Source organism: Sminthopsis crassicaudata, chromosome 5 (assembly GCF_048593235.1).
Source record: "Sminthopsis crassicaudata isolate SCR6 chromosome 5, ASM4859323v1, whole genome shotgun sequence".
NCBI lineage: Eukaryota > Metazoa > Chordata > Mammalia > Dasyuromorphia > Dasyuridae > Sminthopsis > Sminthopsis crassicaudata.
This window is the reverse complement of record NC_133621.1, coordinates 185,958,092-185,981,984: the sequence shown is the minus strand read 5'-3', so window position 1 is coordinate 185,981,984 and position 23,893 is coordinate 185,958,092.

Here is a 23,893-nt window from a genome sequence, read left to right as displayed (position 1 = left end):
GATATTTTTTAAAATGAAAATAGGTCTTTTTTTTCTTGATCTCTTTTGGATATGAATTTAGTAGTGGTAATGCTGGATCAAACCATATATATAATAGTTTCAAATTGTTCTTCAGAATTGTTGGACTGGTTCATAATTCCATGAACACTGCCTCAGTGTTTGCATTTTTCCACATTCCCACTTTAGCATTCTTCATTTTCCTTTTCTGTTATCTTGATAAATCTGATAGTTATGGGGTGATATCTTGGAGTTGTTTTAATATGCATTTCTCTATTCAATAATGATTTATAGCATTTTTTCATGTGACTATTGATAACTTTGATTTCTTCCTCTGAAAACTGCCTATTCATACCCTTTTATCATTTGTCAATTGAGGAATCATTTATTTTCAAAAAATTGGTTCAATTGTCCATATATTTGAGAATGAAGACTATGTCAGAGAAATTGACTATGCAAATTTCCCTCAAGTTCCTGCTTTCCTTTTCCAATTTGGTCTTAATATCTTAATAGTGTTCCCCTCTTCCATATTTTCTAAATGTCTCTCCCTTCTGTCCTACCATCTCTGAAGTCACAGGATAAAGTAGGAAAGACCAAATTTTTAAATACATTGGACAGGAAAGACTTTTTTTTTTTTTAAAGATTAGATATTTCAAATTATTTGTTAATAGCTTATCCACTTGAAATTGCTCAGTGTTTTAAAAACAATTGCAGACAAAATTTCCTACTATTAACCAGATTGCTCCTAGATCTACTACTATCTACCCCTAGCAGAGCATATGTAGTAGTGCCTAATAATTCAAATAGTATTAACTAAGGAAAATGCTTTTCTTGCAAAATAAGATATCAAATACCATTCAGAAGCCAACCACAGGTGAGTTTTAGCATGATATTCTATGTGGAGTTTCTTCACAGTTCATTTCCCCATCACAACATAAGATAGAATTGATAACTCCACGAACAGACATTGAGGATTTCTTCCTCCTGCTGAATTCTATTACTGAAAATCATGTACCTATTATAAGAACTGAATATTGGTTGTACCATTCTGGGGTATAGAAGAAAATTACAATATCTCATTTTATATTGTGCTTTAAAGTTTATTGTTGACTTATTTAAAAATAAGATAACCATTCCTGCTTTTTTGAGAAGAATGAGACAATATATAATTTTGACTATATTTGTCATTAAGATTCAAGTAGGTTTCTTATAGGCAGCAAATTATCAGTATTTGTATTCTTATTTATTTTCTTCATCTTTATAAAAAATTTAATCCATTCACAGAGTTTAAATTCATTATTTTGATCCATCATTTTAATTCATTTAGCTATAGAGTTTAAATTCATTATTTTATTTTTTTGATAATCAAATAAACATTTTAATTCCAAAAACAACATATTTCACTTTGGAATGTATTTTTTAAACTTACATTTGTAGATATGGGAGAGTATTAATTCTATGAACTAGATAATGGAGACACACTCTAAAAAGAGTGTAGGTAGAGAAGGTAGGAAATTTTCTTCTTTCTTTTCTTCCTAATCCAACTTTTCTTGGTTCACTCCTTTCTTTTCTTTTTATTATTATTATTATTATTATTATTATAGTTTTTATTTACAAAACATATGCATGGATAATTTTTCAACATTGACCCTCACAAAACCTTCTGTTCCAACTTGTCTCCAACTCCCCCCACCCCCCCCAGATGTCTGGTAGTCCAATACATGTTAAATATGTTAAAATATATGTTAAATACAATATATGTATATATATTTATACAGTTATCTTGCTGCACAAGAAAAATCAGATCTAGAAAGAAAGAAAAAAACCTGAGAAGGAAAACAAAAATGCAAGCAAACAATAACAGAAAGAGTGAAAATGCTATGTTGTGGTCCATACTCAGTTCCCATGGTTCATTCTCTGGATGTAGATGCTCTCTTCATCACTAAACAAGTGGAACTGGTTTGAATCATCTTATTTTTTAAAGAGAGCCACGTCCATCAGAATTGATTGTTGTATAGTCTTGTTGTTGTTGTGTATAATGATCTCCTGGTTCTGATCACTTCACTTAGCATCAGTTCATGTTAGTCTCTTCAGACCTCTGAAATCATCCTGTTGGTCTTACAGAACAAATTATTACATGGCATTCATATACCATAATTTATTTAGTCATTCTCCAATTGATGGGCATCCACTCAGTTTTCAGTTTCTTACCACTACAAAAGGGTTGCCACAAACATTTTTGCACATGTGGGTCCCTTTTCTTCTTTAAGGTCTCTTTGGAATATGACCCCAGTAGTACCACTGCTGAATCAAAGGATATGCACAGTTTGATAACTTTTTGAGCATAGTTCCAAATTGTTCTCCAGAATGGTTGGATTCATTCACAATTCCACCAACAATGTATCAGTGTCCCAGTTTTCCCACATCCCTCCAACATTTGTCATTATTTTTTCCTGTCATTTTAGCCAATCTCAGAGATACATAGTGTTATCTCATAGTTGCCTTAATTTGCATTTCTCTTATCAATAATGATTTGGAACACCTTTTCATATCACTAGAAATAGTTTCAATTTCTTCATCTGAAAATTATCTGTTCATATCCTTTGACCATTTATTAATTGCAAAATGGCTTGATTTCTTACAAATTTGAATCAATTCTCTATATAATTTGGAAATGAGGCCTTTAGCAGAATCTTTGAATTTAAAAATGTTTTCCCAGTTTATTGCTTCCCTTCTAATCTTGTCTGCATTCTTTTTGTTTGTACAAAACTTTTTAACTTAATATAGTCAAAAATATCTATTTTGTGATCAATAATGATCTCTAGCTCTTCTTTAGTCCCAAATTCCTTCCTCCTCCACAGGTCTGAGAGGTAAAAAATCCTATGTTCTTCTAATTTATTTATAATTTAATTCTTTACGTCTAGATCATGAACCCATTTTGACCTTATCTTGGTATATGGTGTTAAATGTGGATCATTGCCTCGTTTCTGCCATACTAGTTTCCAATTTTCTGAACAGTTATTGTCAAATAGTGAAATCTTATCCCAAAAGCTGGGGTCTTTGGGTTTGCCAAACACTAGATTGCTATAGTTATTGACTATTTTGTCCTGTGAACCTACCCTATTCCACTGATCAACTAGTCTATTTCCTAGTACCAAGTGGTTTTGATGACCACTGCTTCATAATATAGTTTTAGATCAGGTAGAGCTAGGTCACATTCATTTGATTTTTTTTCATTACTTCCCTTGAAATTCTTGACCTTTTGTTCTTCCAGATGAATTTTGTTGTTATTTTTTTCTAGGTCATTAAAATAATTTCTTGGGAATTTGATTGGTATAGCACTAAATAAATAGATTAGGTAATATTGTCATCTTTATTACATTCACTTGACCTATCCAAGAACACTTGATATTTTTTCAATTGTTTAGATCTGACTTTATTTGAGTGGAAAGTGTTTTGTAGTTTTGCTCAATTGTTCCTGACATTCCTTTGGCAGATAGATTCCCAAAGATTTTATACTATCAACAGTTATTTTAAATGGGATTTCTCTTTGTATCTCTTGCTGTTGGATTTTATTAGTGATGTATAAAAATGCTGATGATTTATATGGATTTATTTTGAATCTGCAACTTCGCTAAGGTTGTGGATTATTTATAATAGTTTTTAAATAGATTTTCTAGTATTCTCTAAATATGCCATCATATCATCCACAGAGTGATGATTTGGTTTCTTCATTACCTTTCTAATTCCTTTAATCTCTTTCTCATCTCTTATAATCAAAACTAGTATTTCTAATATAATATTGAATTGTAATGGTGATAGCGGGCAACCTATAATATTTTCAGAAAACCGAATGGAGACAAAGGAATACACTTTCTTCTCAGCAGTTCATGAAATCTATACAAAATATCATATATTAGGACATAAAGACCTCAAAATCAAATGCAGAAAGAAAGAAATAGTAAATGCATTTTTCTTTTCAGATCACAATGCAATAAAAACTACATACAATAAAAAACCAAGGGAAAATAAACCAAAAAGTAATTGGAAACTAAATAATCTCATCCCAAAGAATGAATGGGTATAGTAGCAAATCATAGACACAATTAAAAATTTCATTCAAGAGAACAACAATAATGTATAATTAGATCTTAATACATATTATTTTCTGAAAAGATCTATCATACTTAACTTTTCTAGTATTCTATTTACCTCTTTAACTTCTTTCTTATTTATTTTGTGGTTTCATTTATCTAGTTCTAGAGTGCAAGATTGGGATCTCCCTTTATTATAGTTTTGCTATCTATTTCTTCTTGCAGCTCTCTTAACTTCTCCTTTAGGAATTTAGATGCTATACCACTTGGTGCATACATGTTTAGTATTGCTATTAGTATTAGTATTTCATTGTCTATGCTACTGTAGCAAGATACAGTTTCCTTCCTTATCTCTTTTAATTAGATCAATTTTTGCTTTTGCTTGATCTGAGATCAGGATGGCTACATCTGCTTGCTTATTTTATTTTTTTTTTTTAACTTCACCTGAAGCATAATAGATTCTGTTCCAACCCTTTACCTTTACTTTGTATGTATCACTCTGCTTTAAATGTGTTTCCTGTAAACAACATATTGTAGGAATCTGGCTTTTAATCCAGTCTGCTATTTATCTCCACTTTATGGAAGAGTTCACCCCATTCACATTTACAGTTAAAATGACTAATTCTGTATTTCCTTCTATCTTATTATACACAGATTATACTTTTCTCTTTCCTTTTCCTCTTACCCCCCTCACCAATATTTAACTTATGGGCACCACTTGCCTCAAGCAGTCCCCCTCTTTAGAATTGCTTCCCTTTTAGAGTCCCTCCCCCTTTTTTATACTTTCTCCTACTTTTTCTGTATTGCCTTTTATTTAGCCTACCCCTTCCCTTTTCCGCTTTGCCCCTCCCAGTTATCAATAAGGTGAGAGAAGTTTCTCTGAAACCAAATATGTCTAATATTTTGTCTTTGAGCCAAATCTGATGAGAGTAAGATTCACACAATGTTCATCTCCCTCCCTTCTTTCCCTCAAATACAATATGTTTCCTTTGCCTCTTCCTGAGATGTAATTTCCTTCTTTTTACCTCTGCTTTTCCCTTTTTCTGGTACAATCCCCTTTCCACCTCTACTACTCTAGTAATAGTAAAATCAAATTATACATGTACTCTCTATGTGTACCCATAACAAAAATACAGTTCTCAAGTTCTTAAGAGTTCTTTTTATCTTTTTATGCTTCTCTTGAGTCCTATATTTGGAGGTCATTTTTTTTGTTTAGCTCTGTTTTTCATCAGAAATAAATAGAATTCACCTGTTTCATTGAATGCTCATCTTCTTCCCTGGAAGAAAATATTCAGTTTAGTGGGGCAGTTTATTCTTGGCTGCATTTCAAGTTCCTTTGCCTTTCAGAATATCAGATTCCAGGCCCTTTGATCCTTTAATGTGGTAGCTACTAGATCCTTATTGTGGCTCTGTGGTATTTGAATTGTTTTTGTTTTTGTTTTTTGTTTTTTCTGGCTGCTTGTAATATTTTTTCCTTGGTGAGATAATTCTGAAATTTAGCCACAATAATCCTTGGAGTTTTAATTTTGGGGTCTCTTTCAGGAAGTGTTTGATGAATTCTTTCAATGGCTATTATACCTTCTGATTTTATGACATCTGGGCAGTTCTCTTTGATGATTTCCTGAAAAATAGTGTCTGGGCTCTTTTTTTCATCATGGTTTTCAGGGAGTCCAAAAATCCTTAGATTATCTCTTTTAGATCTTTTTTCCAGGTCTGTTGTTTTCCAAAGTAGGCATTTAACATTTTTTCTATTTTTCAGTTGTTTTTTTTTTTTTTTTTTTTTTTTTTTTTTTTTTTTTTTTTTGCTTTTGTTTGACTGATTCTTGATGTCTCATTGAGTCATTCATTTCTGTTTGTTCAGTCCTGGTTTTTAATGAATTATTTTCTTCATTTCCTTTTTTTTATACCTCTTTTTATATTTGTCCAATTGAGTTTTTAAATGAGTTTTTTTTTACTATGGAATTTTTTTTCCATTTCACAATTTTTTAAGGTGTTATTATTATTTTTTTTGCAATTCATAAATTCTATTTTTCTGGGAGTTCTTTACCTTTTTCATTTCACATATACTATTTTCCAGGGAGTTGTTTTCTTTTTCCAATCTATCTTTTAATGAGTTATATGCCTTTTCCAAACCCTCTTGCAAAGTTTTCCTTTCCTTTCCCCATTTTTCTTCTAGCTCTCTTTTAAGATCCTTTTTAATTTCTTATAGGAGAACCTTGTGTGGTAGGGACCAGGTTATATCATCCCTTGGGGCTTCAGCTGGAGACAATTTGCTTTTAGTCTCCTCAGGGTTTGAAATCTGTTCTTCTTTTTCACTATAGAAGCTATGTATAGTTAGATCTTGCTTTGCCTTTCCAACAAAAACTGAGAGATGGCAGGCTCCAGAAACCATGATTCTTGCCTGCACACTCTTGTTTATTTGATCTCAATCCCTTGTTTCACTAATCTTTCCAGGATTTAGATAGCAGCAGCACGTGGGCTCTATCATACCATCCATAACATATAAGTGGCAGGGGGTGGCCCTAGCTCAGTTTTACAATGCAGGTCTGTGTGGAGGAAATGATCCCAAAAGACCTTGACCATCACAGTTTATCTACATCATCCAGAGCTCCCAGAAGTAACAGAGAATGAATGCTCTGAGCTCTCAGAACTAATACTTTTGAAAAGGGCAAGGTCAGGCTCTGGCTCCATATCCCAGTTGAGCACAATTTCAAGGAGAAGAGGCTAGAAGCTCCCATAATCTAAGTTCGGCTACCCAGTTCAGGACTGTATGAGATGCTAGGGAACAAATGGTGTGGATCAGCCACATCATTTAGAATAACAATTTTTTTTTCTGAGCATTGTAGACCAAGACTTTTAGAAGGAACAGATATAAGAAACAATTTTTGGTAGGCTTGATCACTTCCCCACTAAGAATTGAGTTTTCCTATAAGAAAATTTATATCTTCTCTCCCAATCTTAGTACAAAGGACCAAAATATTTTGAAAGAAAGAGCAGAAGTTATGGATAGATGAACAACTGAGGAATAAACAAGAGATAGAGAACAAAATTAGGTTGTAAATTTATAATTTCAATTGCATTAAATTAAAAAAAAAGTTTTGTACAAATAAAACTAATGTAATCAATAGCATAAGGAAAGCAGACAGTAGAAAATTTGTAGAAAGCTTCTCAGATAAATATCTCATATCTCAAATATATGAAGATCTTTGTAAAATCCACAAGAATATGAGTCCTTCCACAATTGATAAATTAGTAAAGGATATAAACCAGCAATTTTCCCATGAAGAAATCAAAATTTATAGTCATCCCAAAATATGCTCTAAATTATATTAAAGAAAAGCAAACTTAAATAACTTTCAAATATCATTTTATACCCATCAGATTACCTAAAATGATTAAAGGGGAAAGCAACAAAGATTGGAAAGTAAATGGAAAATTGGGACATTGATTCATTGTTGATAGAATTGTGAACTGATCTAACCATTTTGTAGTGCAATCTGGAATTATGCCCAAAGATTTATTAAGCTACCTATATCCTTTGACCCAGTAATATCACTACTAAGTTTTCCCAAAAATGATTAGGGGAAAAGTGTTTTTCTCTTTTAATCTGATTTTTCTTGTATAATCTGATAAATATGGAAATATTTAGAAGAATTGCACATGCACTTGAAACATGGAAAATCTTGTACAAGTATATACAGCAATAGCAATATTTATTCAAGAACAACTTGGAGCAAAGAAGTCATTTTAATTATTATAAATATTCAAATTAACTACAAAAAATATATGAAGGAAATGCTATGTTTCTTTGGATGCCCAAAGAAAGAACTAATAAATAGAAGCAAATGTAGAATGATTTCACACACACACATACACACACACACATACACACACGAACTGGCACACATATATGTGTATTTACATTTTTACATTATAATGAACAAATTCTTCCTTATACTGTTAAGCAAATGTATGTTTTATACCATAAATTAAAAATAAAATATGTAAAAATGAGAAAAAGAGAAAAGAAGGATCTTTTTTCTTATTGAAGAAATTTTAAGAATTAAGAGAATTTCAACATAATATCCAGAAAAAGAAAATAATTCCACAATAATTACATATAGAACCCTGGAAGAAGATTGGGTTGGTCTCAATGGTTCCCCAAATAAAAGAATAAACAATGGAAGAGTTAAAGAGATTAAAAAATGAGTTAAAAAAAATTTTTTTTTTTTTAATTTTTTATTTTATTTTATAATTATAACATTTTTGGACAGTACATATGCATGGGTAATTTTTTACAACATTATCCCTTGCACTTACTTCTATTCAGATTTTTTCCCTTCCTCCCCCAACCCCCTCCCCCAGATGGCAAGCAGTCTTATATATGTTAAATATATTACAGTATATTCTAGATACAATATATGTGTGTAGAACCGAATTTTTTGTTGCACAGGAAGAATTGGATTCAGAAGGTAAAAATAACAGTTTACATTCATTTCCCAGTGTTCCTTTTCTGGATGTAGCTGGTTCTGTCCATCATTAATCAATTGGAATTGGATTAGCTCTTCTCTATGTTGAAGAAATCCACTTCCATCAGCATGCATCCTCATACAGTATCATTGTTGAAGTGTATAAAGATCTTCTGGTTCTGCTCGTTTCACTCAGCATCAGTTGATGTAAGTCTCTCCAAGCCTCTCTGTATTTCTCCTGTTGGTCATTTCTTATAGAACAATAATATTCCATAACATTCATATACCATAGTTTACCCAACCATTCTCCAATTGATGGACATCCATTCATTTTCCAGCTTCTAGCCACTATGAAAAGGGCTGCCACAAACATTTTGGCACATACAGGACCCTTTCCCTTCTCTAGTAGTTCCTTGGGGTATAAGCCCAGTAGTAGTATGGCTGGGTCAAAGGGTATGCACATTTTGATAACTTTTTGGGCATAATTCCAGATTGCTCTCCAGAATGGTTGGATTCTTTCACAACTCCACCAACAATGCATCAGTGTCCCAGTTTTCCCACAGCCCCTCCAACATTCATCGTTATTTGTTCCTGTCATCTTAGCCAATCTGACAGGTGTGTAATGATACCTCAGAGTTGTCTTAATTTGCATTTCTCTGATCAATAGTGATTTGGAACACTCTTTCATATGAGTGGAAATAGTTTTAATTTCATCATCTGAAAATTGTCTGTTCATATCCTTTGACCATTTATCAATTGGAGAATGGCTTGATTTCTTATAAATTAAAGTCAATTCTCTGTATATTTTGGAGATGAGGCCTTTATCAGAACCTTTAACTGTAAAAATTTTTTCCCAATTTGTTACTTCCCTTCTAATCTTGTTTGCATTAGTTTTGTTTGTGCAGAAACTTTTTAATTTGGTGTAATCAAAATGTTCTATTTTGTGATCAATAATGGTCTCTAGTTCTCCCTTGGACACAAACTCCTTCCTCCTCCACAAGTCTGAGAGGTAAACCATCCCATGTTCCTCCAATTTATTTATGATTTCGTTCTTTATGCCTAAATCTTGGACCCATTTTGATCTAATCTTAGTATGTGGTGTTAAATGTGGGTCCATGCCTAGTTTCTGTTATACTAATTTCCAGTTTTCCCAGCAGTTTTTGTCAAATAATGAATTCTTATCCCAAAATTTGGGATCTTTGGGTTTGTCAAAGATTAGATTGCTATTTTTATTCACTATCTTGTCCTGTGAACCTAACCTATGCCACTGATCAACTAGTCTATTTCTTAGCCAATACCAAATGGTTTTGGTGACTGTTGCTTTATAATATAGCTTTAAATCAGGTACACTTAGACCACCTTCCTCTGACTTTTTTTTCATTAGTTCCCTTGCAATTCTCGACCTTTTATTCTTCCATATGAATTTTGTTGTTATTTTTTCTAGGTCATTAAGATAGTTTCTTGGGAGTCTGATTGGTATAGCACTAAATAAATAGATTAGTTTGGGGAGTATTGTCATCTTAATTATATTCGCTCGGCCTATCCAAGAACATTGAATGTCTTTCCAATGATTTAAATCTGACTTTATTTTTGTGGCAAGTGTTTTGTAATTTTGCTCGTATAATTCCTGACTCTCCTTTGGTAGATATATTCCCAAATATTTGATACTATCGACTGTTATTTTGAATGGAATTTCTCTTTGTATCTCTTGCTGTTGGATTGTGTTGGTAATGTATAAAAATCCTGAGGATTTATGTGGATTTATTTTGTATCCTGCGACTTTGCTAAAATTCTGAATTATTTCTAATAGCTTTTTAGCAGAGTCTTTGGGGTTCTCTAAGTATACCATCATGTCATCTGCGAAAAGTGACAATTTGATTTCTTCATTTCCTACTTTAATTCCTTGGATCTCTTTCTCGGCTCTTATTGCCAAGGCTAGAGTTTCTAGTACTATATTGAATAGTAATGGTGATAGTGGGCAACCTTGTTTCACTCCTGATCTTACAGGGAAAGGTTCTAGTTTATCACCATTACATATGATGTTTACTGAAGGTTTTAAATATATGCTCCTTATTATTTTAAGGAATAGTCCGTTTATTCCTATACTCTCAAGCGTTTTTAGTAGGAATGGATGTTGGATTTTATCAAATGCCTTTTCTGCATCTATTGAGATGATCATATGGTTTTTATTAATTTGATTATTAATATGGTCAATTATACTAATAGTTTTCCTAATATTAAACCAGCCCTGCATTCCTGGTATAAATCCCACTTGGTCATAGTGTATTATCCTGGGGATGATTTTCTGAAGTCTATTTGCTAATATCTTATTTAAGATTTTAGCATCAATATTCATTAAGGAAATTGGTCTATAGTTTTCTTTCTCAGTTTTCGATCTACCTGGTTTAGGTATCAGTACCATGTCTGTGTCATAGAAGGAATTTGGTAGGACTCCTTCAATCCCTACTTTTTCAAATAGTTTACATAGCATTGGAGTTAGTTGTTCTTTAAATGTTTGGTAGAATTCACCTGTAAATCCATCTGGTCCTGGGGACTTTTTCTTAGGAAGTTGGTTAATAGCTTGGTCTATTTCTTTTTCTGAGATGGGACTATTTAGACTACTTACTTCTTCCTCTGTTAATCTGGGCAAGCTATATTTTTGAAGGTATTCTTCCATTTCATTTAAGTTATCGAATTTATCGGCATAAAGTTGAGAGAAGTAGCTCCTAACTATTGTTCTAATTTCCTCTTCATTAGTGGTGAGTTCACCCTTTTCATTTTCAAGACTATCAATTTGCTTTTTCTCTTTCCTTTTTTTAATCAGGTTTACTAAGGGTTTGTCTATTTTGTTGGTTTTTTCATAAAACCAACTCTTAGTTTTATTAATTAATTCAATAGTTTTTTTACTTTCAATTTTATTAATCTCACCTTTTATTTTTTGAATTTCAAGTTTTGTGTTTGTCTGAGGGTTTTTAATTTGTTCCTTTTCTAGCAATTTTAGTTGTAAACCCAATTCGTTGGCCCTCTCTTTCTCTATTTTATGCAAGTAGGCCTGTAGAGATATAAAACTTCCCCTAATTACTGCTTTGGCTGTATCCCACACATTTTGGTATGATGTCTCATTATTGTCATTTTCTTGGGTGAAGTTATTAATTATGTCTATGATTTGCTGTTTTACCCAATCATTCTTTAGTATAAGATTATTTAGTTTCCAATTATTTTTTGGTCTATTTTCCCCTGGCTTTTTATTAAATGTTATTTTGATTGCATTATGGTCTGAAAAGGATGCATTTACTATTTCTGCCTTACTGCATTTGATTTTGAGGTTTTTATGCCCTAGTATATGATCAATTTTTGTATAGGTTCCATGAACTACTGAGAAGAAAGTATATTCCTTTCTGTCTCCATTTAGCTTTCGCCAAAGATCTATCATATCAAACTTTTCTAGTATTCTATTTACCTCTTTGACTTCTTTCTTATTTATTTTGTGGTTTGATTTATCTAATTCTGATAGTGCAAGGTTGAGATCTCCCGCTATTATAGTTTTGCTATCTATTTCCTCTTGCAGCTCTCTTAATTTCTCTTTTAAGAATTTAGATGCTGCACTACTTGGTGCATACATGTTTAATATTGATACTGCTTCACTATTGATGCTTCCCTTTAGCAGGATATAATGCCCTTCCTTATCTCTTTTAATTAGATCAATTTTTGTTTTTGCTTGATCTGAGATGAGGATGGCTACTCCTGCTTTTTTGGTTTTGCCTGAAGCATAATAGATTCTGCTCCACCCTTTTACTTTTAGTTTGAATGTCTCATCCTGTTTCAGGTGTGTTTCCTGTAAACAACATATAGTAGGATTCTGACTTTTAATCCAGTCTGCTAACTGCTTCCTCTTTATGAGGCAGTTTGCCCCATTCACATTTATGGTTAGAAGGACTAATTCTATATTGCTTGCCATCCTATTAACCCCTGCTTATGCTTTTCCCCTTTCCTTCCCTTTTACCCTCCTATCCAGTATTAAACTGGTGAACACCACTTGCTTTTCACAGCCCTCCCTTTTTAGTATCCCTCCCCCACCTTAAAGATCCTCCCCTTATTTTACCCCTTTTCCTCGAAATTACTGTATTCCCTTCCCCTTAGCTTACTCCTTCCCTTTCACTTTTCAATGAAGTGGAAGAAGTTTCACCATAAATCGAATATGTCTATTGATACACGTTATGTTCATCTCCCTCCTTTCTTTCTCTCAGATATAATAGGTTACCTTTGCCTCTTCATGAGATGTAGTACCACCACTTTATACTTTTTTATGATATAATCTCCTTTCCACCTCTAGTTTCTAAGACAAATTGTACATATGTTCTTTACATATTTTTTGACAGAAGTATAGTTCTCAAGATTTCTTTTTACCTTTTTTAGAAGTCTCTTGAGTTCTGTATTTGAAGATCAAACCTCTTATGTAGGTCTGGTTTTTTCATCAAAAATAGATGGAATTCATTTATTTCGTTAAATGTCCATCTTCTTCCCTGGAAAACGATGCTCATTCTTGCTGGGTAAGTTATTCTTGGCTGCATACCAAGTTCCTTAGCCTTTCGGAATATCATGTTCCAGGCCCTGCGTTCTTTTAATGTGGATGCTGCTAGATCCTGTGTTATCCTTATTGTGGATCCTCCATATCTGAATTGTTTTTTTCTAGCAGCTTCCAATATTTTTTCCTTTGTCTGATGGTTCTTGAACTTGGCCACTATATTTCTTGGCGTTTTGATTTTAGGGTCCCTTTCAGTAGGTGATCGATGAATTTTCTCAATGTCTATTTTACCCTCTGTTTCCAAAACGTCTGGGCAGTTCTCTTTGATAATTTCCTCGAAAATGGTGTCCAAGCTCTTTTTTTCCTCCCATTTTTCAGGGAGTCCGATTATTCTCAAATTGTCTCTCCTGGATCTGTTTTCCAGGTCTGTTGTCTTTCTGGTAAGGTACTTGACAGTCTTTTCAATTGTTTCATTTCTCTGGTTTTCCTTGACTCCCTCTTGGTTTCTCCTTGAGTCATTCATTTCTACTTGTTCCAGTCTAATTTTCAATGATGTATTTTCTTCACTCACTTTTTTTATATCTCTTTGTAATTGTCCAATTGAGTTTTTATCTTCTATGGAATTTTTTTCCATTTTATCCATTTTATTTTTTTGAGAGCTGATTTCTTTTTCCAGCTCTCTAATCCTGTTTTCCTTGGAGTTGTTTACCTTTTCCAGCTCACTAATCCTGTTTTCCTTGGAGTTGTTTACCTTTTCCAGCTCACTAATCTTGTTTCTCAATGATTTGATTTCTTTATCCATTCTGTCTTTGAATGTATGGGATGACTTCTCCAGGCTCTCTTGCCAAGCTTCCCTTTCCTTTTCCCATTTCTCTTCCAGCTCTCTTGTGAGAGCCTTTTTGATTTCCTCTATGAGGTTCTTTTGTATTGAGGAGCAGCTTATATCCCTCCCAGGGGATACATCTGGGGACAGTCTGTTCCTAGTCTCCTCAGCATTTGAAGTCTGCTCCCTCTCCACACAGAAGCTGTCAATGGTTAGAGCTGAGTTAAAAATTTTGAAGAAATTGAAAGGAAAGTGAACAAGTTATGATAGAAACCAGAAAGTCTTTTCAACATAGCAGGCAGCCTGAAAAATAGATAGACAAAAATTCAATGAAACAAGAAGTAATAAGAAAAACCTAACAACCCTAAAACTTAAAAGAATATGTGAAAAACCTACTGTCAAAACCCAGTTGAACCAGAAAATAAGGCAAGACTAGGAAATTTAAGGATAAGGCCATGTCAAACAAAAAAGTAGTTGCTATATATTAAAAAATCACAAAAGGAAGCTGTTCAGAATTATTGAAAGCAAAGGCAATAAAAATAGACTAAGTGGGGCAGCCACATGAAGAAATGGATAGAGCACCAGCCTTGGAGTCAACAGGACTTGAGCTCAGCTACCACCTTAGACATTTAACACTAGAAGAGACCCTGGTTAAGGAACTTAACCCTAACTGTCTCATAACAAACAAACAAACAAATAAAAAACAAATAAAATCCATAACACTACCTGAAAGAAGCCCCACATTTAACATATACCTAGAAATATAAATACTAAATTCCATATACAAATAACCATGAATAAAAATATTTACCACAAATGCAATGAATAAACATGAATAAATCATATATTAGGGAATCACAATCAGGATTATAGAAGATAGTAAAACAAATATGAGAAAGAAAAAGAAAGAATGAAATACAATATCCCAGACATAAAAATACTTAAAACCAGAACTTCTTATTCTGTTAAACTGAGAACAATCCTAAAGGTTAAACAAAAAGCAAAACTTTTAATAAAAACAATGTCTCCCAACAATTTTTGTTGAGAAAATCAGAATTGGGAAGAATCTTTGAAATAAAAGAAAAGAAGCCAGAGAAATCTAAAAAATTAAGTAAGTTTTGAAAAGACTGATTAATGACCATTTGCTAATATTCTAAAACAAGAGAATATTTTATTTCAGAATCCCGCTATCTTCAAAAACGGGAGGAAGGGAATAAATACAGACAAATGCTGGGTCTTGGCTTTTTGTTTTATCTGTTTTGCAGAACCAGGGAGAGACAGACAGAAAAAGTCAGAGACAGACAAAGACAGAGACACATGCAAATACAGACTGACGGAAACAGACAAACATCCACAGAGAAAGAGAAAAAGAGACACACACACACATACACACAAAAAGAGAGAGAGAGAGAGAGAGAGAGAGAGAGAGAGAGAGAGAGAGAGAGAGAGAGAAAGAAACAGAGACAAAGGATGGATGGGAGGAGGGAGGAAAGGAAGGAGAAAGATGGATAATCAGAGATTAAAAGACAAGAAAGCAGAAAGGCAGAGGAAAAGAAGAAAATATGAAGGACAAAGAAAGCAAAATACTTCTTTTAATAAGGACATGACTGAAAATTATACAAATGTGTTCAGAGTAAATGTGGTGAAAATGGACGTCTCATTATTCTCACTCTTATCTGAGCTAGGCATGGGAAAGTTGGAGAGAGGAAGAATATAGAACAGAAATCTAATAAATAAATAGAGGGAGTATTTTGGGAAGATGGTGGAATAGGTCAGAAAATTCCAAGTTCTCCAGATTTTCCCCACAAAAAAGACAAAACTCTGCTTCAGGCTGAACATAGAGCAGCTAAAAACAAATATGAATTGGAGCAGAACAGCAATTCTCCTGTGACAATCAAAGAAGATCCAAATAAAGATATCAGGATTGAGGTTTGGCCCTATGAAGTGTAAACACCTCTAGGCTAGTTCTGCTGGAACAACAAGCTGCAAGTCCTGGAGTTAGCTGGGTTGAGAGGTAGCCCCTGCTCCCAACCACAAAACCTTTTACTTCTCGAATAGTGTGGGAAGTTGAGTGCTTGAGCTAGGGAAGCTTGAAGGAAACTCTTCTGATAAGGAATGCTAGGCCAGACTGTGTTGCAAAAATAGGCAACTAGATATGGACAGAGAGTAAGAATAGAAAGGTTTAAGAAAGAATGTGAAGTTGAAGGGAATCATAAGAAGGACAAATGTCAGCTGTGGAAGAGTAATTAAGGAGAGAATAAATATTGAGATAAATTGGATTGATTTACCTATAAAGAGAGGATGGACTGAAATCAGATACCTCCAACTACATATTACTACTCTTGGTTTAAATTGTTTTCTTTTTTCCTACCTGTTTTTTCTTTTTCTTTTAAATATCAGTATTGGGAACAAAGAGGGGAAACATGATAAAATGTGATTCACAAAAAATCAAAAGCATTAACCATAACTACAAAATCATCAATCAACCAAATGTTGATTGGATAAACTAACCCATAAAACAGAGGATGGTAAATCATAAAGCAAAGCACAACAATAGCTTGTTTATAAGAATTCCATAATCAAAAGATTCACAGAAAGTTAAAAAGATGAATTGGTGTAGAATCCATTGTGCCTCAAATGAATCTAAAAATGCAAGGATGGAAATAATGATATTATTATTATTTATCATTATTATTATTATTATTATTATTATTATTTTCTTTTTCTGAGGCTGGAGTTAAGTGACTTGCCCAGGGTCACACAGCTAGGAAGTGTTAAGTGTCTGAGACCAGGCAATCGTGATCTTAAACAAGACAATAGTTTAAAAAATAGATACGATTGAAAGAAATAAGCAGGGAAGCTAAAGGCATCATAGATATTGAAACAACATCAGCACTGAATGTGTTTGAGCCAAATCCCATCATATGTAATTTCTTAAAGGAAATTCTAATCAAACTACAAGGAGTATTGGAAAGTAAAATAATAATTTCTGGATACTTCAAATTACTTCTTCCAGATGTAGACCAATTTGATGAAAAGATAAGAAAGAAGTTAAGAATTTAGAAATATAAGGTATTGTAAAAGTGTGAAATACTGAAAGGGAATTGTAAACTGCATACATAATTTTCGGCTTTTCGTGACATTTTCACAAAACTTGATCATGTGTTATTAAATAAAAATCCATAAGATTTTACATAAGAAAAGCAGAAATGTTAAAGATATCCTCTACAATCCAAAAGCAGTAATATTTTTAGAAAAGAGAAATTTAAAGAAAGAATTCAGAATTAGATGGAGACTAAGTATACTTCTAAAAAAAGTATAGGTTAAAGAATAAATCACAGAAAGAACGATTTAAAAAGTTATAACAATGAAACAACATACCAAAATTACTGAATTGCAGTTAAAGCAGTTCTTCACAAAAAATTTAAAATCTGTGAGAATTTTAACAATTGAGACAATAGATATCAGTTTAGATGATGATGCAAATGAAAGTTCCTTAGGAATCAAGAAAATGAATTCACCTCCTATAAAAATTAAAGTGGAATTTATTAAAATGAAAAGAGACAAACTGAATTAGAGGAAAAAGATACTTTTCTCTTGGTAAGAAAATTTAAATGGGTATAGATTTACAAGATGTAAGCTACTAGTTTATGTTGTCTTTCTTGGGGACAAAAAAGTGACTGACTACAAAGTAGAAGCACAGAATCTTAGAGGTAGAAGGGACCTTAGTATTTATTCCAACCACTTAATTTTACAGATGGGGAAATTGAGACTCAGAGAGGAGTGAAATAGTAGAGCTATAATGAGAACACAGGTCTTCTAATACTCTCCTCACTCATGTTGATATTTTCAACTTACCTTACAGAATCAGTGGTTAAACTGATGTCCATAACTTGTTTTTTTTTTGTTTTTGTTTTTTGTTAATTTGTTTGTTTTAATAACTGTGTTCTAATATCACTAGTTTACTTTGTAATCCTTGGACATTTATGAATTTATAAATATTATTTTGAGGTTAAATCCAAAGGCTTCAAAACCTGCCAAAGGATTCAAGACACAATAAAAAGTTTAGGAAACCTTCTTCTCAATGAAAAGTAGAATGGAAGTTGTGTCCTATAATTCCAATTTTTGCATTGTCTGTCCTTGTTTATCTATTTTTGTGCAGTTTTTTTCCTTTGTTGCTTTTTCTTTTCCACTCTCTTGCTTTTCTTTTAGTATTGCTTGTCCTGCTAAAAACAAAGAAAGAGGACTTGAATGTATGCAGCAGGAAGGATGTGATTAAGAAACTTGATTAAGCATTATTAAGGGAAAGGACCAGCTGAAACCCTTAGAGTAATGCGTTTCTATATCCCATAGCTTGGTTACCACTTTCTTTTTTTTTTTCCTTTTTTTAAGTAATTTTATAATTATAACATTTTTGACAGTACATTTGCATAGGTAATTTTTTACAACATTATCCCTTGTACTCCCTTCTGTTCCGAATTTTTCCCCTCCTTACCTCCACCCCCTCCCCTAGATGGCAGGCATTCCCATACATATTAAATATGGTATAGTATATCCTAGGTACAATATATATGTGCAGAACCAAATTTTTTTCTTGTTGTTGCAAAGGAAGAATTGGATTCGAAAGGTAAAAATAACCTGGGGAGAAAAACAAAAAAATGCTAACAGTTTACATTCATTTCCCAGTGTTTCTTCTCTGGGTGTAACTGATTCTGTCCATCACTGAACAATTGAAATTGGATTAGCTCTTCTCTATGTTGAAGATATCCACTTCCATCAGAATACATCTTCATATAGTATTGTTGTTGAAGTGTATAATGATCTCCTAGTTCTACTCATTTCACTCAGCATTAGTTGATGTAAGTCTCTCCAAGCCTCTCTGTATTCATCCTGTTGGTAATTTCTTACAGAAAAATAATATTCCATAACATTCATATACCATAATTTATCCAACCATTCTCCAATTGATGGGCATCCATTCATTTTCCAGTTTCTAACCACTACAAAAAGGGCTGCCACAAACATTTTGGCACATACAGGTCCCTTTCCCTTCTTTAGTATTTCCCTGGGATATAAGCCCAGTAGTAGCACTGCTGGATCAAAGGGTATGCACAGTTTGATAACTTTTTGGGCATAATTCCAGATTGCTCTCCAGAATGGTTGGATTCTTTTACAACTCCACCAACAATGCATTAGTGTCCCAGTTTTCCCACATCCCATCCAACATTCATCATTATTTGTTCCTGTCATCTTAGCCAATCTGACAGGTGTGTAGTGATATCTCAGAGTTGTCTTAATTTGCATTTCTCTGATCAATAGTGATTTGGAACACTCATATGAGTGGAAATAGTTTCAATTTCATCATCTGAAAATTGTCTGTTCATATCCTTTGACCATTTATCAATTGGAAAATGGCTTGATTTCTTATAAATTAGAGTCAATTCTCTGTTGGAGATGAGGCCTTTATCAGAACCTTTAACTGTAAAAATGTTTTCCCAATTTGTTACTTCCCTTCTAATCTTGTTTGCATTAGTCTTGTTTGTACAAAAGCTTTTTAATGGAATGTAATCAAAATTTTCTATTTTGTGATCAATAATGATCTCTAGTTCTCCTTTGGTCACAAATTCCTTCCTCCACCACAAGTCTGAGAGGTAAACTATCCTATGTTCCTCTAATTTATTTATGATCTTGTTCTTTATGCCTAAATCATGGACCCATTTTGATCTTATCTTAGTATGTGGTGTTAAGTGTGGGTCAATGCCTACTTTCTGCCATACTAATTTCCAGTATTCCCAGCAGTTTTTGTCAAATAATGAATTCTTATCCCAAAAGTTGGGATCTTTGGGTTTGTCAAACACTAGATTGCTATTTTTATTCACTATCTTGTCCTGTGAATCTAACCTATTCCACTGATCAACTAGTCTATTTCTTAGCCAATACCAAATGGTTTTTGTGACTACTGCTTTATAATATAGTTCTAGATCAAGTACAGCTAGGCCATCTTCATTTGATTTTTTTTTTCATTACTTCCCTTGAAATTCTCAATCTTTTGTTCTTCCATATGAATTTTGTTGTTATTTTTTCTAGGTCATTAAAATAGTTTCTTGGGAGTCTGATATAGCACTAAATAAATATATTAGTTTAGGGAGTATTGTCATCTTGATTATATTCGCTGGCCCTATCCAAGAGCACTTAATGTATTTCCAGTTATTTAAATCTGACTTTATTTTTGTGGCAAGTGTTTTGTAATTTTGCTCATATAATTCCTGACTTTCCTTGGTAAATAGATTCCCAAATATTTTATACTATTGACAGTTATTTTGAATGGAATTTCTCTTTGTATCTCTTGCTGTTGGATTGTGTTGGTAATGTATAAAAATGCTGAGGATTTATGTGGATTTATTTTGTATCCTGCAACTTTGCTAAAGTTCTGAATTATTTCTAATAGCTTTTTAGCAGAGTCTTTGGGGTTCTCTAAGTATACCATCATGACATCTGCAAAGAGTGATAGTTTGATTTCCTTATTACCTACTCTAATTCCTTGAATCTCTTTCTCGGCTCTTATTGCCGAGGCTAGTGTTTTTATTACAATATTGAATAGTAATAGTGATAGTGGGTAACCTTGTATCACTCCTGATCTTACTGGGAAAGGTTCCAGTTTATCGCCATTACATATGATGTTTACTCATGGTTTTAAATATATGCTCCTTATTATTTTAAGGAATAGTCCATTTATTCCTATACTCTCAAGTGTTTTTAGTAGGAATGGGTGTTGGCTTTTATCAAATGCTTTTTCTGCATTTATTGAGATGATCATATGGTTATTGATATGGTCAATTATGCTAATAGTTTTCCTAATATTGAACCAGCCCTGCATTCCTGGTATAAATCCCATTTGGTCATAGTGTATTATCCTGGGGATGATTTTCTATAGTCTTTTTGCTAATATTTTATTTAAGATTTTAGCATCAATATTCATTAGGGAAATTGGTCTATAATTTTCTTTCTCTGTTTTCAGCCTACCTGGTTTAGGTATCAGTACCATGTCTGTGTCATAAAACGAATTTGGTAGGACTCCTTCAATCCCTATTTTTAAAAATAGTTTATATAACATTGGAGTTAGCTGTTCTTCAAATGTTTGGTAGAATTCATATGTAAATCCATCTAATCCTGGGTATTTTTTCTTAGGGAGTTGGTTAATAGCTTGTTCTATTTCCTTTTCTGAAATGGGACTATTTAGAGTATTTACTTTTTCCTCTGTTAATCTGGGCAAGCTATATTTTTGAAGGTATTCTTCCATTTCATTTAAGTTATCAAATTTATTGGCATAAAGTTGGGCAAAGTAGCTTCTAACTATTGCTCTAATTTCCTCTTCATTAGTGGTGAGTTCTCCCTTTTCATTTTTAACACTATCAATTTGCTTTTCCTCTTTCCTTTTTTTAATCAGATTTACTAAGGGTTTGTCTATTTTGTTGGTTTTTTCATAGAACCAACTCTTAGTTTTATTAATTAATTCAATAGTTTTTTTACTTTCAGTTTTATTAATCTTATTAATCTCACCTTTTATTTTTAGAATTTCAAGTTTTGTGTTTGTCTGGGGGTTTTCAATTTGTTCCTTTTCTATCATTTTTAGTTGTAAGCCCAATTCATTGACCTCTTTCCCTATTTTATGCAAGTAGGCCTCTAGAGATATAAAACTTCCCTCTATTACTGCTTTGGCTGTATCCCACACATTTTGGTATGATGTCTCATTATTGTCATGAAGTTATTAATTATATCTATGATTTGCTGTTTCACCCAGTCATTATTTAGTATGAGATTATTTAGTTTCCAATTATTTTTTGGTCTATTTTCCCCTGGCTTTTTATTGCATGTAATTTTCATTGCATTGTGGTCTGAAAAGGATGCATTTATTTTATCTGCCTTACTGCATTTGATTTTGATGTTTTTATGTCCTAGTATAAGATCAATTTTTGTATAGGTTCCATGAACTGCTGAGAAGAAAGTGTACTCCTTTCTGTCTCCATTTAGTTTTTGCCAAAGATCTATTATATCAAACTTTTCTAGTATTCTATTTACCTCTCTGACTTCTTTCTTATTTATTTTGTGGTTTGATTTATCTAGTTCTCAGAGTGCAAGGTTGAGATCTCTCAGTATTATAGTTTTGCTGTCTATTTCTTCTTGCAGCTCTCTTAATTTCTCTTTTAAGAATTTAGATGCTGTACCACTTGGTGTGTATATGTTTAATATTGATACTGCTTCATTATCTATGCTACCTTTTAGCAAGATATAATGTCCTTCCTTATCTCTTTTAATTAGATCAATTTTTTTCTTTTGCTTGATCTGAGATAAGGATGACTACCCCTGCTTTTTTGGCTTCACTTGAAGCATAGTAGATTCTGCTCCACCCTTTTACATTTATTCTGATTGTATCACCCCGTTTCAGGTGTGTTTCCTGTAAACAACATATAGTAGGTTTCTGTCCTTTAATCCAGTTTGCTAACTGCTTCCTTTTTATTGGGGAGTTTACCCCATTCACATTTATGGTTAGAATGTTTAATTCTATATTGCTTTCCATCCTGTTAACCCCTGCTTATGCTTTTTTTCCTTTCCTTCCCTCTTACTGCCTTCCCCAGTATTAAACTTGTGAGCACCACTTGCTTTTCACAGCTCTCTCTTTTTAGTATCCCTCCCCTCACCTTAAAGTTCTTCCCCTTATTTTATCCCTTTTCCTCACAATTTCTGTGTTCCCTTCCCCTTAGCTAACTCTTTCCCCCCCACTTTTCAATGAAGTGGAAGAAGTCTCACCATAAATCGAATATTTCAATTGATATACACTATGTTCATCCCCCCTCCTTTCTTTCTCTCAGATATAATAGGTTACCTTTGCCTGTTCATGAGATGTAGTACCACCACTTTACCCTATTTTATTATATAATTTCCTTTCCACCTCTGTTTTCTAGGACAAATTATACATGTGTTCTTTACATATCTTTATCTCCTCTCATCAAAAGTTTGGGCATTTGAGAGAAATGGTCCCCCAAGCTTATGGGGAATAGTCTATAATACATTTTATATATGCTATTTCTCTAATTTTCTTAATTAAATGTATGAGCTGATTTTCTAGAAGTAGAAGCTTTTGAGCTTTGAATAGATGTCAACTCATAAAATATATTTAACTTGTGGTTCCTTTTCTGAGAGGCCAATATGTGAGCAAGAATGCCCTATGTGCTGCATATGAAAATGAAGGGCTAAACTAGGTAACAATAGTTACCATTTGTTGGTTTTACTTTATTGTGTCTATATAACAATGTAGGGTATACATGTGTGATTCAGTGCCTTTCAGAGATACTTCAGGACAACTAGAGCAAACCTTATCCCATTCTGCTATTGGTTCTTCTCCTTATTAATTTTCTATTTGGGTTCAAAGATAGTCTAATGGAAATGTCCCAAAATATCCTTGGAAATTGATAAAACAGCATAAACACTTTCTCTAATTTTCTTATTCTCCTTCCCACCATACCCCCCCCAAATCTCTTCTTTCATGGGCTATATTATATTTTCTCAGTCTTAAACCATGAACTTATTGGCTCAAACTCATTGTTAATGATAGTGTAATTTATTAGCAGATCTAATAACATAAAGAACATTGATATGTATTCAGACAAGGGATGTGATTCATGTGATCTGACTCACAGCCAAAGCCACCTTTTCCTTGCCTTCTATATCTTTTTTTCTAGCCAATATGAAAATGGTTTCTGAATCATGAGATTGAAATTCAAACTCTAAGCCTAGGTAGAAATTTTCCCAGCTCTGAGAAAAGTAAAGAGAAGAAAAAAAGCTGTTGATTGGGCTTTACTCTAACTACCACAACTTCACAAATGCTGGTTTGTTTAGCTCTAACTCATTCCTACCATAAATTTTTTTCTCTCTCTCACTATTACTCTACATTTGAACACACTCATATTACTTTTTACTTTCTGCT